The 14,554-nt window shown below is 48.6% G+C and overlaps 1 long non-coding RNA gene across 1 annotated transcript; it reads left to right on the plus strand.

Annotated features, from left to right (window-relative positions):
* The first annotated feature begins 6,605 nt into the window (after window positions 1-6,605).
* Window positions 6,606-13,096, plus strand: LOC116563547. The gene is made up of 2 exons (XR_004274447.1): window positions 6,606-7,031; window positions 11,552-13,096. It is a non-coding gene; the product is annotated as an uncharacterized LOC116563547 (long non-coding RNA).
* Window positions 13,097-14,554: the final 1,458 nt, after the last annotated feature.

A 14,554-nucleotide genomic window follows, 5' to 3' on the forward strand; every position in this document is an offset into this window, starting at 1 on the left:
TTGACCAATGTGGAAGGTTTTCCAATTTCCATACAAATTCACTGGTATATTTAAGGAAATGTTATTACGATGCTATTTACTTAGTTTCTTAGCAAAAGAAAAGAACAGAGGAAGAGAAAAGAAGTAGAAGAGGAGAAGGAGGAGGAAGGAAAATAAAGAAAATATTTAGAGTCTTTAAATGTGTTGAAATGGTGTACTGTGCAATGATATATATACATATCTGATGTATTATATATTATTTTTTTAAACTTTTCTCTATTTGTTTATTTCATAAAACTTAGAGATAATCTGTGAAAGACTAGTCCCATTTAGTAGGTACCTTTAGTTTACAAACAAACATATATATATATATATATATATATGCAAATAAAATATTGCCTCCTTTAAGCAAATTAGGAAGTCAATCAAAATAGCAAAAGGAAAAACATGACATAATATTGTCCTGTCCCACAGATGAATTTGTTGAATTAATATATTGTGTGTATCCACACGCTAAATGATTTTCTGAAACAGTAGAGCTCTCCATAGCAAATATGTTTTTTAAAGCATAATCTTGAAAACAGTGCATTTTGGGTGACACACTGGTATGTATTAAATAGATAACTACTTGTTTTCTGAATAATTTTACTTGCTTATTTGGGGAACAATTCATAGAAGCAATATTCATTGTTCCTATGCATAAACTTTAAAAATAATTAACCACAATTGGCCAAATTATTTTCAAAGTATAAACAGAAAGATAAGAATACTAAACTTTCCCCTGCCTGCATTTGAGAGTTTGTCAGCAGTCAATTCCAAGGCCTTTAATCCCAGGCTTTAAATAATTCAGATAACACTTGATTACTCCATTGCAAGAACGCTTGAGCTCTGCAAAAGCTGAATAACACATTATTTTCCACATTAAAAAAAAAAAAGCCAATCTTAAATAGAAGGCATCTAAGACAAACACACTTCCCAAGCCCAAACTATACAACCCATTTTTGCATTTACTACCTAAACTCTGGTAAACATCAGTATAGGTAACTACCAAGTAATTCTGCATTCTTGCTTTCATTACCAAGCCATCTAGATCTACAGCTTAATTTGCTCAACTCAGAATCCCCCATCCATACACTTTCTGGGTTTAAAGGGTTCTTTGAATCATAACAAGTGAAATGGTTAGTTATGTTACTCAGAAATCCAAAAGTGTACACAAACGAAATTTTAAACTTAAAAGAATACTACTTTGACATTCATTTCTATTTCCTTAGGAAAATAATTGTTTTATATCTTTTGACAACCAAGATTCAATATCTGCTGCCTCCGTTACTTGTAAACATCAGCCATTACAAAAGAGCTTTGCTCACTTGGCTAAATTACAACCTGAGTAATGTGAAACAGACAGAATAACCAAGAAATATTGGCTTCCAACCCCAAATCAAAAAGCAACAAAATTTTGCCATCAAAAATGTCTAGCTGAGTTCTAAATGGATTAAACTCATCCATAAAGCTGACGTATGTAGCACTTCACTTTGATGTATAGTAGTGTCCATATATGCCTGAGCATGTGTTCATAATTATCATATAACCAGATAAATAAAAGACACAAAATTAGGTTATGAACATCAAATAAGCTCTGTAAAAATTACCAAAGTTGAGCAAAGAACCCACTGACTTTAGTGGTATGGCACATTTTCTTCTTTCAAACTAATCTCATCACATCCTTTCCCCATAATCCTTGATCAGTTAGTTCCTCTTCACTCTAGCAAGCAAGTTTAGTCTTTTCTTATATCCGGCCAGAAACAACATGAAGTAGAAAATCTACAGATTGCATTCAGTATCACCAATAAGTACCGCATTTGACTACTGCTCATACCATTTGGAAACCAGTCCTCACATGACGACTGGCCTGACACCTCATCCATCAACAGGGTGCCCAGAGCAGAGTTGGACGGTCTTCCTTGCTCCATCTCCAGAGGGGAGGCCCAGTTGGGAAACAGGATTCTCTTCCAATAGCAATTAGATCTTTAAGATCAGGCCTCAGCAATATGACCTAAAGCCATCCTTTCTTGCAACAAAGTCTCCAGCATCTTCAGAGAAAGAGACCAAGAGTGAGGCAAATGAGGAGAAATCCAGGTCTCCGTGGCCTGATTAGAAACTTTGTTGTGTCAAATAAACTTTGGCAACTGGAGGAAAGTACCCCATGGTTGCTCTGGCTTTAGAAGGATCTGTCCAGGGCTTCTCAATCTTCTTTTCACCCCTCTCTCTCTCACTCCCTCTCTCTCTCCCCTCTTCTCTTGTTTCAAAAGAGGCCTCTGGTCAGCGCTGATTAATAAGTGTTTTTTGTTGTGAAGTGTTGAATAATAGAGGATGGCCGGTGACCCAGTAAGGACTAAACCTTGCGCTGGTTTATTGTGGCAAGCTGAGAAAGGGGCTTTAGGCCCGGGACCCCAGGCACTGACCCGCACACATCCCGCGGATCGCCTATTCATTCGCACAGCCCTCCAGTCGCCCAGGCTCCCATTGTTTGCCGAGCAACAATGGAGATTTCGCAGGGAAAGTAAAGCTCTTTTCAGATTCCTCTCTGATGTTTTGCATTTAGGGAAACACCGACCTCCACTTTTTCCCCCGACATTTTCCCTCACGGCATTTAAAGCTGTTCGTTTTCGGGGAAACTTGTGTGAGTTTGGCGCTTGTTCGACCAACACCAGTATTAGGAGGAAGCGAGACGGGTGGAAAAGGAAGGAGAGCCCCAGAGATTTCCTTTTTTTTTTTTTTTTTCTTGTGAAATGCATTTAGAGGACAGAAGCTGCCTCTAGGGAGAAAGGGGAAAGGGGGAGGGGAGAAGAAAAAGGAAAGAACGCGTTTCCTCGCCGGGGTAGCCGGGTGGCGCGGGCTTCGCGGCCCAGGGGCGGCCGGGCGGGCCCGCAGCTCCTCGCGGCCGGCTGGGAAGTGGCGGGTCCGGTTCGTCCGCGGGCGGGCGGAGAGCTCCGTCGCTGCCTGTGTCCCCATTCCACCTTCCTTCTCCGCGCCCTTCCCCGCTCCTTCGCTCCCCGAGCCCGGGGCGGTCCCGCAGGCACCAGCGCCTCTGCCCTGCGCTCCTGGGCGGAGGCAGCCGGGAGGGGTGGCGGCGGGAATGGGGGCCAAGGCCCCGCCAGCCAGGGCCGCATCCCGGGACTGATTTCTGCTTTGCTTTCCTGCACCTGGCCCGGGGCAGGCTTTCTAATTTCTGCCTCGGCCGGAGGAGCCGACTTCCGCAGGGTCGGCTTGGGGCAGGGGATGTCGGTGGGGGCGGCCGGGCGAGGCGAGGTCGCGCGGAGACTGCCAGGCCTGCTTGGGCCTGGGCCACTGCAGCCGCCTCGCCTCGGCTGGGCCCTCGCCCCAGGACCACCAGAGCTGACCCGCAGCTCCCGAGGAAACAGCCGCCTCGGGCCTAAGGGTCTTTGCTTCCCCCCAAAGCAAACAAGCGTGGGTTGCCAGGTCAGCGAGTCTGGCGCGGAGGCCGGAGGAGGGTGGGGGGCTGGTGGGGCCCGATGGCCAGACAAGTGCGAGTCGGTTAGGGGTTTGCGTCCCTGGGGGAGGCGAAGAGCTTGCGGGGCCCGGGTCGCGAGTGCAGGGAGAGGGCGCCGCTTGGGGCCGTGCAAGGCCGCCCTCCCGGGCAGGCCTCGTCCACGCCCTTGCGGCCGGCCAGACCCGCCGCGCTTCACGTTCTCCAGGCTCACGCCTGGGCGCGGAGCGAGGCTAAGCCCCCAAAAAGGGGCGTGGGGCAAGGGCGAGGACGAGGACGCAACGCAGGCCGCGGAGCCCGGTGGGCGGCGTAAAGCGTGCGCTGCGCCTGCCCGCTTGGTCCCAGACTGCCGCCCGAACTCCCCGACCCAGCCTTGACAGCTCTCCCAGCAGCCAGAGGAAGAAGAGGAGGAGGAAGGACACAAAGAGGAAAGAGGAGGAGGCGGCGGCGGGCGGCGAACTGAGGGCAGCTCAGTGGGAGGAGGGCTCATTGTCCGGTCCCCCCAGTCCAATTGATATGCTAATCCCTTTTCTGATGCCATAACAAAGAACACCTTTGCACTTTTAAAAGACTTTTGTGCCCTGGCTACAGAAGTTTATTATCCACTAATTAGCAACAACTTCTGGCAATGAGTTGGGTTACATTTTCATAAGTTCCAGGCCTGAGCGACGAGGTGCGCAGGGCAGGAGGTTTGAGAGTAGGGCAAACCCGAAACCTGGCGCCAGAAAGGAATCGGCCTCTCACTTTCCTAGGCATAGGGCGCCCGGCAGGGATCGAAAGTAAAAAGTGTCCGGAAAAAGGCTCTTAGGGCGCGGATGGGGTGAGGTGGGGTGGAGATGAGCGATTTGGGCCCAGGGTGGCTGGTGACCTTATTGGACCCGCTTCTGTGGTCCCCATCCCGAGAGCTGCGCGGAGGCTGAGGCTGCGGCAGAAGTGCAGGTGTCCCGGCCCAGCCATCTGTTTGGGGTGGGGGTGGGGTGAAAGTCTCGGATGAATTTTGGGGTGCTCCCCTCTGCTCTCTCTCATGTTTTACTTTGAGGCCTCGACTCAGAATAAGCCGCCGGTGAGAAAGCGGCCCTTTCGTGGGAAACGCGCCTAGCGCTTGGTTTCTTTCCCAAGGCCTCCCCACCAACAAGGCTGAAATTCCAAGACCCTGGAAGATGAGGCAAAGCTGGCATTGCCAGAGTCGGGAGAGAGGGGAGGATGCTGGGTAAAGTGCCCACCCGGGCTGGTCTGAAGTGGTCACCCCACAGAGCCGACTCTGCTGCTAACCAGAGCAGAGAGCCGCACCTTCCCAGCGGCGGGCCCCAGTGCGCACCGCGTGACTTTGCTTCCCCCAGGCTCTGCAAGTCGTTGAGGACCTTTAGCAGTCCCGCATCCCAGGTCAATAAACTGGAAAGGGATAGAATGAGAATCATTGATGAGAGATAAAGGGCAGCGGGGTGACGCGCATTCCTTGTAGTGCCTCCAAAAAAACCGTAGTCTCTTGCGGCCAATAAAACACCCTGGTGGTGAGGCCTTCGGTCTGGACTCAAACCGCAGAGATGTTTTGTCTTAGGTAATTCGAGCCCCCAAACCCAGCATCTTGGGATTATGTTATACACACACTTATATTCTTTCTGTATTTTTAAAAATTCTTTCGTTTTTGGTTTTCTGCTTTTTGCAAACGACCCCGTTGGAGATATTGTTGGATATTTCAAGCAGATGTCAAGTGGGTGTTGGCGGCCTGTGCGTCCTCCCGCAGTAGCAGCAACAGCCAAGTACGGTTTGATAAATGCTCAAGGTGAAACGTGGCCTTACTCAAAACCCCAGGGTGATTTAGGGTAGAACAGCGAATATTCAGAGGCGGGAAGTGGTAAGTTATATTGTTACATTCCCTTTCGGTGGAACTAAATGCGGTTTTCTGCGGTCCTAACCTCTCTCGCATCGGAGTGCAATGTTTCTGAACAAGCTCTGTTAGAACTGGAAAATGGGAGGGGGTGAGGGAGCCCACAGACGACTTAACGGAATCCTACTGAAGAAAATACAATGATAACCAAGATATTCATGATATTACATCCCATGATCTTCCAGACAAGCGTCTCACCGGAGCAAGAAAAAATTCCCAAATTTCTCCCCAGCAGTGGCCTGGGGTGGGGTGAGAGAGGAGGTGGGTGGTGAATGTAGGGAGGAGAAGGGCTCTCTCTGTTGTCACCCTCGGCCCTCTTCATTGAGGAGAAACAATGGCCAGGCCTAGAGTTCTTTCTGAAAGAGAAACGGCAGGAAGGCAGAGTTGCTCTTTGTACCCTAGCCCCTTTAGAGGAGGGGGAGTCGTACACAGGATCCCCCTGATCACTGGGCGGTGTCCGGGAGATCAGAACCCCTCAGATAGTCTGGGAGCTAAAAAGGCGCTGGCCCTGTCCTTCCAGAAGCCCCAGACAGCCGCCGGAAGAAACCCAAGCAAAACTCCGCGACCTCAAAATTCGCCAGGGGAGAAGGGGGGAGACGAAAACCACTCACTCTCACATGGCCAGTCAGTCCCCCCATGCCACCATCCCAATGTCTGATCAGGCTTGATTCTGCTGACGTGTGTATTTCAGATTAAGGATGTATTTATTTATTTATTTAATCCTTCAGATCTTCCCACCCCATAAAAGAGACTTAATTCCTTTCCAGGGCGACTGGTTGATAAAAAAAGGCTCCATTTTAAAGCAATGGGGGATCATATGACTGTGACCTTGACGTGTGAAAGGGGGGAGGGGTAGGTAGTTTGGGGCCCAGACCTTAGGCCTCTGCAATTCTGGGGCGTTCTAGGCCCTTGATAAGAACATCAAGAAGAGGGATTGCTTTTCAAAGGTTACCGTTAGCACTTCATTCACTAAAGTTGAGAATTCGGTATTTTTATATTACGTGAAAAACATGATTTAATTATACTCCAAAAACAAATTAAGGACAGGCCTTCTACACAAATTGGAGGCAGCTAAATGCTCTTTTGTGCCTGCAGCCCTCGGGTTGTTAAAGAGGCTGCTGATGCATGAGAAGTAAGTGACTGATTTAACTCATTGGGATGCAGGAAGCGACCTGCCCTCTTTTGAAAAAAAGCAAGAGAGAGAGAGAGAGAGAGAGAGAAAGAGAGAGAGACTTCGAGCTTGAGAAGAGAGAGGGAGGGGAGAGGAGAGGAGGGAGAAGGAAATGACAGAGAGAGAGAGAGAGAGAGGGGGAGAGAGAGAGAGAGAGAGAGAGAGAGAACGCAGAGGGAGGGAGGCAGGGAGGGAGACCAAACCCCCGCTTTACTGCGTTGAAGCTTCTGAATTTCAAGCAGAAAGTAGAAGGAGCTCCAAACGGCAGTGAGTGTCTTTCCTTGGGCTGCGTGTGGCGAGCGTAGACAATGAAAATCTCCATCCTCCTCCCCCATTCCCACTAGGCTACAAGATTCTTGTTTTCGTTCCTTCTTACCGGTGGAAGCTGTGTAAAATCAAATATGTAGAGGTGTGTAGTGATTTTTTAAAAGCCAACTAACCCACCGCACGGGCTGCGACGCGGATTACCCGAGCGCACGCCGGCTGTAAGTAAGTACCATCCTTTCCTGCGGTAGCCGGGCTCTGCGTCTCGGGCTAGGCTGGGAGTGTTCGCTTTGTGAGTCGGGTTGTTGCTTGTGTTTTGGTGTTTTGGTTCAAAGGGCCTTCTTCGAAGCTTGCACATTTTGCACGTGAGCTGGAGAAGTGTTTCGCCCGTTGTGGGCGTGCAGAACAAGACCCTGGTTGACTTTGATGCGATGACTTGGGGCGGCAGGCGGGGGGCGGCGGGAGGCAGTGAGTCGAGGAGTTCCCGCGTCGCGAGCATCCTTGAGAGCCGCCAGCTCAGCTCTGGGCTGTAAGGTTGGTTCCTGGCAATGGATGGAAATCAGGTCACAGAGATCCCTAAGCTCTCGGGGCTCCCAGACGCGCTTGGGAGACAGAATGGAATTGGAAGGAGGGATCTGAAGGGGAGGGAGGGGATCCGCGTTCCCCCACCCCAGGCCTAAAATGGAGCCCCAGGCAGCAGCGGGCCGGGCCCCTCGGTTTTCAGGACTTATTCTTGCCGGAGTTGGCTCGCACGCTAGTATCGCGCCTTCGGTGCGTCTTTTATCTCCATCTCAAAATAAGGGATCTTCTTGGGACAAGGACTGAATGAGGGTGGGAGAGAGTATGTGTCTCACAGCGCCCAGAAGGGAGAAATTGTGTTTCTGAGAAGGTGTTTTTTGGCCTCTTGAAAATGTGCAAGAATTCCGCGGGCCCAGGCTTTCTTTGTGTGGCGGGCAGCGCCAAGCGCTTTGTGCTTCACAAGGAGAAAATGGCGAGTCCTATTGTGTTTAGGCCATTTTCTTCCGGTACAAGGATTTTCCCAAGTTCGAAATACTTCTTCAGAAAGTAGCCTGCTCGTGCCCAGGAAGGTGTGACTCGCTGAGGCTCGGCCCCATGGCCTGGCGTGGGTGCCGACCTCAGTTTAAAAGCAAGGGCCTGTTTTCTTACCGTTGGGGTACTTGTATCAAAGCACAGATACGCCCGGTGTGTGCGGATCAGTGTTCTCCAAAGATCAGCAGCGGCTCTTGGGGTTTGGGAAAATAAGTGTCTATTTATATATGCATATATACATACATATACATAACACTTTTTTCTGATAATCTGAAGGAGAAAATAAAAAACGAAAGACAGTTACGTTTTTGAAAGAGGCATTAGTTCTTTTTCTTTCTACTTTCTCCCCCTCGAGGAAACCCCAGGAGATATTAAATGTTATTCTGCTCGGTCAGTCTTTTGTTTTCTAAACTGAAGATGGGATGCTATTTTGGATGGAAGAATTATTCTGCATCTTAGCCACTGGAACATATGCTTTGCTAGAAAAGAAGTGTAAGGTGTTAGAGATGGATTTAGTTTAATGCTCTTAGTGTGTGTGTGTGTGTGTGTGTGAGAGAGAGAGAGAGAGAGAGAGAGAGAGAGATCTATATGCCTCTGTATAGCGATGTAAATATGAAGAGGGAGATGATTGAAAACGTTGTTTGGCTTTTGCCCCTTAATTTGTCATTTTTGCAATTGTTCTGCACTTGTTAAACCATATGTAAAAGTGGACAAGGATACCTATGCAAGAATGTCTATGTCACTTTTGAAAACCCCCAGAACGTATTGCAGGTTGAAAGATACTATTTCCTATTTACTACAATTATTTGGATCTTTAAATGAAGTGGTGGTTTTGCCAGCTCAAAAACAATGAAATGCAAACTTTCCCTATGTGCTTCCTGTATGTTCATTTTGGTGGCAAATATAGAAAACTAAAAACAACTGGGATAGGGAAGATAATTTAAAGCCTATAGCGTTTCCCCCCTTTTGATATCATTTTAAAATGTTAGGGAGTCACATTTGTGCAGAGGCATTGTGACTTTCATTTTTCAAAAGGTAACCCTAGTGTATCCTTTCATGTGGATCAAGACCATGGACAGCGAACTAATATTAAATCACTGAGCAAAAAGGACTCTAGTAAAATTTTGAGACCTGAGTGGAAGTTTACATTCAAAACATGTTGGAAGTCAAAATCAATCTTTATGATTTTTAAAAGGAATTCGACTGGTAAAATGTGGCATTTCAAAGTTAGTCTACCAAGTTTCAAAGAAACAATGATTATATGTTCAGTTTTTACCCTGTCTCAAATAGAAAAGTATATATTCTTTATCCAATTAAAATAAGATAAAGCCCACATTTTGGTACTGGTAAATATAAAATTAAATCTATCAGTTTTAGATGTAGAATGTTTTATATAAGGCCTTGAAACAGTATGGGGACAGGGAAATTTTACTGTTTTAGGTTGGCATTGACTGAATGACACTACAGAAAATTAAATTGATTTTTATCAGTGACTGAATTTCTAAATGCATAAAATTGGGAAAATTAAATGCCACTCTGATAGACAGGGATAATATGAATGGAGATATAATCCAGCTATTCCTTTTACTCCTGTGTAGGCATTGTACCCTATAATGTGCAATGTTGTGAGCAAGCACTTTTTTTTTCCAAGAAAGTCACAGGTTTTTTCCATATATACTGATTAGATTTGGGGCACAGGATTGGTTCAATGTGGCTCTGTGATGGAGATCAGGTTATTTTGTTTTGTACATTGTCTGAATAGTCTTTACAGAATTAAAACTCATTTAAAACCATTTCATTTGTGGATTACGTAACCTTCAAAATTGCTCATTTAAATTTCCAGTTTGATGTGTCTTTTGGCTTATTTCATAACCTGACTTTAGTGTGACCTATGAAGGCCTGAAAAATCATATAAAGCAAAAATAATATACAAGTTAGAGGAATTAAAATAGCTTATAATTAAAATTAAGTTAAAAATACATCAACTTAAAAGGACCTTGGAGTTTATGAAGAAATTAAATTTTGATCTTTCTTCTTCAGATTTGGCTATAAAATGAAACTGCAGTTCTTTGAATGTGCAGGTTGCTGGAATTAGATGCTACATATATTTTGAAGACACACACATTTTATTTTTAGACAACGTATTCAAAGTACTTGAGAAGAATATGCAATGACATTTCCCCCTGCCCTAATCAGGACCATGGTGAGGTCCCCGTGGTTCACCAAGTGGTGGGCCAGGGCTCTGGTTGGGACGCTGATTTAGGTTGGCAAAGAGTCATTGTTTTGAAAGGCGTATTGGTCCAGGAAGGCATTTGTGATAAGATTAAGCATAAACCTAAACCTTGGCCTGGGGGCAAGGAAGCCTGCGGGGTTGAGAAGAGGAGATGCAGATTAGCTCTGCTTTCGCTGCTTGCGCACATAATTAAGAGGCGGTCCCTCAGCTGGAGCGTGGGCTCTGTCCGGCCTAAGGTGCTTATTTTCCTGTTACTTGGCCAACCGAGTGTGAGTGAAAAGGAGCCCGAGAGCTTAAATGCGGGATCTAGATGTGTCGACTGGCGTGTGGGCGCTTGTCTCCATGTTAGGGAGAGGCAACTGAGAACGGCGACTTTGGCTTATTTTGAGAGAGCCTGGGTTTTGACAGCAAGACGGCGAGGGGAGCGTTTGGAGAGGCTGGAAGCTCGACGTCTTAGGGAGCTGCCTGCGGGCACTGCGTTGGCGCCAACGGGTTGTCGGCAAGGGCAGGGCGCTTGCCCTCTGCTGTACCCAGCCTCTGCAATTGGGGGCTGCGCGCCTTCTGCGGCTCTTTGGTTTCAAGGACACAGAGAGCTGCTCAGGACTTTGGGAGCCAACATCTGTCTGACTGGTGACGTCAGCAGCCCGTGTAATCCTCTTGTGCTGAAGGCAGATGCCTTATTTGTTTGGCTGGAGCGAGCCATTAATCCCTAATTCTGGATCAGCAAGCGAGGGGGAAAGACCGGACCGCTCCGACCCACCCCCTCCCTACCCCCATCTCCCACCTTAAAGCACCTTATACCACGGAAGCCTCTCAGCCTCCTCTTTCCTCCGCGAACGCGCTGAGCAGCGACTGAAAACGTTTTGGTCCTCTGCAGGTTTGAGCAGGGCTAGCAGGTCTCTCTCCTCCGGATTTCTAGGGCTATGTGTGTATGTAATTCTCTCTCCCATCGATTGTTTCGATTTTCTTGCCGGTCTTGCAGTTTGCAGGGTCCTAAACCAAGAGGGGTGGAGATTGGAGGGTGAGGGTCTGGCGTGTGGTCTAAGGGAGGGGGTGAGGCTGGGGAGAGGGGATGCGGAATGCGGGAACGGCTGGGACTGCACAGAAGGACCATCTGCGGACGCGTTTTCGCGGTTCCAGCTCCCGAAGTCGCTTCTCTGGACGCGGCAGTGTCCACAGCGCGTGGCCTCCTCCTCGGGACTTCCGCAGCCCGGACCTGCACTCACAGCCACAGCGCCACCCTCCTCCCCTCGGGCTGCGGGCCGCGCTCTCCGTGCGCGCGGGGTTCCCTCTGCGTCCCGCTGAAGCCTGGGGACGGAGGTCGCGACCGGCCGACTGGGGTCCTGTCCTCCCGTCACCTTGTCTCCCTCGCGTGCCTCCCGCCTCGTGTCCCTGCTCCCCAGCCTCCCCCTCCTCTCTCCCGCCTCCCTAACACTGCGCTTTGATTCTGTTTTTCAGGGGCGCGTTCTGGGGTCTCTGCTCAAGACCACCTCTCAGCTCTCTCTCCCTTCCTCGGACTCTGGAGTGAGAGCGGGCCTTTCCCTCGGCCGACCACACAGTAGGGGACGCCGTGAAAAGAGCCGTCGCGCCCGCCGCCTCCTGCCCGCTGCGCAGAGGGCTCCGCCCGTAGAGGTCAACTTCCCTCACCCTTTCCTCTCTCCTGCTCGCCCTTCCTCCGCCCGGCCCAGGCGCTTCCAGCCACCGACTCCGGCCGCAGGCTGAGGAGTGCGAGTCCGCTGCGCTGCCCTGAACCGAAGCCCCTTCCAGGCCCAGACCCGAGGTCCGCGCTCCGGGGCAGTGGGAATGCCTTAGTGAGCAGCCTTTTCTCTCCGCAGCAAACTCGTAGCCAGACCAGATGGGCCGCCCAGCTCTCCTGGGACTAGGCAGGTGCGGTTGAGTTAATTTTTCCGCATTACAAAGAAAGATGACCCAGTCCGCCCTTGGACTCTCTTTTCCCAAAATATCCCATCCAAACCCGCGGTAACATTATTGGAGGACACAGAGACCAGGCATATCTGTGTGTTTATCTTACAAGCAGACACACATGTTTGTTTTCCCCTTTATATGCTAGATTTCATCCCCTACAGCAGAAAATGATTGGCGATGGTTCTGACGGAGAACAGGCAACGGCGTGGTTCTTAAAAACCTGCCATTCCTTACAAGTGCCTTAGAAGGGATTCAGGGCGAACCAACTGGGTTAATTGCATTCAGTAAAATAACACGATTACAAAATTAGATCTGTACCAGAGGGGTAATTAACTTGGATCCACGCCGTCATTTGAAAACTAGATTTATAGGCGTATGTATGTTTTTAGGCGTGTGCTGTAAATGGCATGGAGATATATGCATATGTATACGCAGACACACGCATCGTCTACACTTCCACGGAACAGACTAATTAACAGCGGCTCTGGCAGATGTGGCAGAGATGAGCGGAGACAGGAGCTGGGCTTATGAGTTATGACTCTGGGGGTAGACACTCAGAGCGGAGGGAGGGGGATGGGCAGGGAGAGAAGTGTGGTAGTCGCAGTAGGTCTGATACTTTCCGGATCAAGATCAGAGGTTCTGCCCTCCGTGTTCACAGCGGACCTTGATTTAATGTCATACAATTAAGGCACGCGGTGAATGCCAAGAGCGGAGCCTACGGCTGCACTTGAAGGACACCAAAGCGTCCCAGGGTCAGAAAGGGGAAAAGGCAATTGCAGGGAATTTAGAAGGTGGTAGGATGAACCCATCCCTTGCCGCATAAATGCCCCCCACCCCCACCCCGGACTGATTCTAGAAGCAACCTGGTGGGAAAATCTCCTACTCTTCCGTTAGAGCCGCGGAAATCCGCCGGAAAATCTCTGAAGGGGATTTTAGGAAAGCTTCATTGACAGCTGTCAGGAGAGCAGTAGTTTCCGTCTGTGCAAATATTCTAAAGAGTTAAACCATTTAGAAAGCACTGGTTCTTTTAAGAGCAGGTAGTGTGATTGTCTGCAGTCCTAGGCCAAGCTGGGAAAACAAAACAGAAGAGAGAGGTGTAACAGTAAATGGCTTCTGGAACACATTGCGCAAGAAACCTCAAATGAACGGTCCAAACTTTGGAAAGATCTGAAGAACACCTGCCGCGCGCATTTCCCTTTGACTTCTCCCCGTCTCTTCCCAATCTCGAGGCGTCCTTGCCTGACTTTAAAACGACAAGATAACTCTCTTGTTTTGGCATTGTCGCAATGTCCAAATCGGTCAAAGGAGTGGGATAAGGGAAAGGACCAGGTCAGAAACTTTAAAATGACTCGGGAAATTAATTTATTTGAAAGCCAATGAGGTGGACTATGTTGAGGTAGTAGTTCTGCACCACGGCTTTGGAGCCATAGAAAAATCCAGGCCGAGAAAGCGAGCCTTGATGTCTTTGTTCTGCCTTGGCCTGCAGGGGCTGGGAACAAAGGAGAGGCGCTAAAAGGATGCACCAAAGTGGCCGCGCCCTCCCTGCCGGGCGCTGTCCGCGGTGCTGACCGTGGCCCTCCTCTCTCTGCGTAATTAAACTGGGAAAGCCATAGGACCGTCCCGTTCCTGCTCAAAAGAGTAGGATATTAGGTAATTTGAAAAATAAAATTTAAAAGAGAGAAAGTCCACATACAGCAAAACAATATTTTACTGAAATCGTTCCCTCCAGCTGTTGCCACCCTTGCCTGATATTCTTTGGTCTTCACTTAGAAATGCACACAAACATTCAGTTTATGTATATGGGGAAACAATTTTCAGTTTATTTAGGCCAAAACCTGAATCCTGCCGTGGGCAGGATTGAAAGAAGGAAACCGAGGAGAATGAAGGCTTTATTATTATTATTCTTTCTTAAGTTGTCTTCCTTAAAACAGAAACCTGAGATCCCCAGACGCGGATCTTAGCACAGACTTAGTCACTAAAGGGACGTGCAATGGACGCAAGCGTGGGCCTCGAAACTTAAACAGGAAGGGGTGGTCGGAGACCCACCAGGTGAGACAGAGCAGGAGCCCCTGCAGCCTGCCACCTTCAGCCAGGCCTTATAGCCCGGGAGGCTTAGTTAGACGGGTCCAGAGGGCTGAGCTCTGCAGACCGCTCGGGTGCGCGGGAGCCTGCTCGGCACATCCCAGCCGGCGGGAGGCACTGGAGGGCCAGGAGGCCTGAAACCCGCACTGCGGAAAACCCGACCGCAGCCGCATCCTCATAGCTCCCGCGACGGAAAGAGGCAGGGCGGTTTACCAAAACCTATCCATTGAAAATTCGCCTTAGGAATTGAAGGTTGGATGGGTCAGTATTGAAATATTTTTAAAAATCTTTAAATTTCTCAACCTGTTTCATCGTTCTTAGATATTGAGAGTATTAAATGTAAACAATACAAATTTTAATTCCCTAAGTAATGAATCAAAATAGCAAGGGAGAGAGAGAGAGAGACGAAAAATAAGCTAATTCGTAGCCAGCCTGGCTGGCTATTCCTCAAAA

Source organism: Sapajus apella, unplaced genomic scaffold, assembly GCF_009761245.1.
Source record: "Sapajus apella isolate SASKATOON/1434 unplaced genomic scaffold, GSC_monkey_1.0 scaffold35, whole genome shotgun sequence".
Classification (NCBI taxonomy): Eukaryota; Metazoa; Chordata; class Mammalia; order Primates; family Cebidae; genus Sapajus; species Sapajus apella.